The sequence below is a fragment of the Mchenga conophoros genome, linkage group LG17 (assembly GCF_057382185.1).
Source record: "Mchenga conophoros isolate Kocher_MC1m ecotype Shallow Benthic linkage group LG17, M_conophoros_male_GT1.1, whole genome shotgun sequence".
Classification (NCBI taxonomy): Eukaryota; Metazoa; Chordata; class Actinopteri; order Cichliformes; family Cichlidae; genus Mchenga; species Mchenga conophoros.
Window position 1 is genome coordinate 835,785 of NC_140542.1, and position 2,500 is coordinate 838,284.

Genomic DNA, 2,500 nt, shown 5'->3' on the forward strand with positions numbered 1-2,500 from the left:
GCGCGCCCAGGAGCACATCTTTTTCGACCGTAAAGGGAGACAGGAGGCCGACTCACTGCCTCGGCTAAATGGAGAGGGAATTTCAGAAGGGCCAGGGCACAAGCATGGACCTTTTTCAGCTGTAAGGGAGGCAAGAGCAAGGTGTGATGTAGGTCCCCGGGGCCTGCTGGAGGTCCAGGTCCATGCCCGATGTGAGTAGCAGCAGGGCCAGCGCGCCCAGGAGCACATCTTTTTCGACCGTAAAGGAGAGAGGAGGCCGACTCTCTGCCTCGGCTAAATGGAGAGGGAATTTCAGAAGGGCCAGGGAACAAGCATGGACCTTTTTCAGCTGTAAGGGAGGCAAGAGCAAGGTGTGATGTAGGTCCCCGGGGCCTGCTGGAGGTCCAGGTCCATGCCCGATGTGAGTAGCAGCAGGGCCAGCGCGCCCAGGAGCACATCTTTTTCGGCCGTAAAGGGAGACAGGAGGCCGACTCACTGCCTCGGCTAAATGGAGAGGGAATTTCAGCAGGGCCAGGGCACAGGCATGGACCTTTTTCAGCTGTAAGGGAGGCAAGAGCAAGGTGCGATGTAGGTCCCCGGGGCCTGTTGTCGTACCATAGGCACGAGTGGTGTGTGTGTGTGGCAAAGAGTTTCTGCGCAGTGTACCAGGGGCACGGGGAAAGGTTGTTGTACCATAGGCACGAGAAAAGTTGTCGTACCATAGGCACGAGAAAAGTTGTCGTACCATAGGCACGAGGAGAGTTTGTGTGGCAAAGTGCTACTGAGCGGTGTACCAGGGGCACGGCGAAAAGTTGTTGTACCATAGGCACGAGAAAAGTTGTTGTACCATAGGCACGAGAAAAGCTGTCGTACCAGGGGCACGGAGGAAAGTTGTTGTACCATAGGCACGAGGAGAGTTTGTGTGGCAAAGTGCTACTGAGCGGTGTACCAGGGGCACGGCGAAAAGTTGTTGTACCATAGGCACGAGGAGAGTTTGTGTGGCAAAGTGCTACTGAGCGGTGTACCAGGGGCACGGCGAAAAGTTGTTGTACCATAGGCACGAGAAAAGTTGTTGTACCATAGGCACGAGAAAAGCTGTCGTACCAGGGGCACGGAGGAAAGTTGTTGTACCATAGGCACGAGAAAAGTTGTCGTACCATAGGCACGAGTGGTGTGTGTGTGTGGCAAAGAGTTTCTGCGCAGTGTACCAGGGGCACGGGGAAAGGTTGTCGTACCATAGGCACGAGAAAAGTTGTTGTACCATAGGCACGAGAAAAGGTGTCGTACCAGGGGCACGGAGGAAAGTTGTTGTACCATAGGCACGAGAAAAGTTGTCGTACCATAGGCACGAGGAGAGTTTGTGTGGCAAAGTGCTACTGAGCGGTGTACCAGGGGCACGGCGAAAAGTTGTTGTACCATAGGCACGAGAAAAGTTGTCGTACCATAGGCACGAGAAAAGTTGTCGTACCAGGGGCACGGAGGAAAGTTGTTGTACCATAGGCACGAGAAAAGTTGTCGTACCATAGGCACGAGAAAAGTTGTCGTACCATAGGCACAAGCAGTGCGTGCGTGCGTGCGTGCGTGCGTGCGTGCGTGTGTGTGTGTGTGTGGCAGTTCTTCTGCGCAGTGTACCAGGGGCACATTTCAATGTGCTTTCTGGAGTACCAGGGGCACGAGGATTTTGCCAGTGGTGTTCTGCTTTGTTAGTGGGAGGGGGCTTAAGTGTGGGTCCCCGGGGCCTGCTGGAGGTCCAGGTCCATGCTAGATACGTGGTACAGGGTAACTGCAGGAGGAGGGGGGGGGTAATGTGGGTTCACGGGGCCTGCTGGAGGTCAAGGTCCATGCTGGATATGCGTTGGAGCGTAACTGCAAGAAAGGAAAGCTAGTGGGGGAGTAGAGCAGGGGAGTATGTGGGTCCCCAGGGCCTGCTGGAGGTCCAGGTCCATGCTAGATATGTGGCACAGGGTAACTGCAGGGGGGGGTAATGTGGGTCCACGGGGCCTGCTGGAGGTCCAGGTCCATGCTAGATATGTGGCACAGGGTAACTGCAGGGGGGGGGGGGGGGGGTATTGTGGGTCCACGGGGCCTGCTGGAAGTCAAGGTCCATGCTAGACATGTGGTACAGGGTAACTGCAGGGGGAAGGGGGGGGGGTAATGTGGGTCCCCGGGGCCTGCTGGAGGTCCAGGTCCATGCTAGATACGTGGTACAGGGTAACTGCAGGAGGGGGGGGGGGGTAATGTGGGTTCACGGGGCCTGCTGGAGGTCAAGGTCCATGCTGGATATGCGTTGGAGCGTAACTGCAAGAAAGGAAAGCTAGTGGGGGAGTAGAGCAGGGGAGTATGTGGGTCCCCAGGGCCTGCTGGAGGTCCAGGTCCATGCTAGATATGTGGCACAGGGTAACTGCAGGGGGGGGGGGGGGGGGGGGGTAATGTGGGTCCCCGGGGCCTGCTGGAAGTCAAGGTCCATGCTAGACATGTGGTACAGGGTAACTGCAGGGGGAAGGGGGGGGGGGTAATGTGG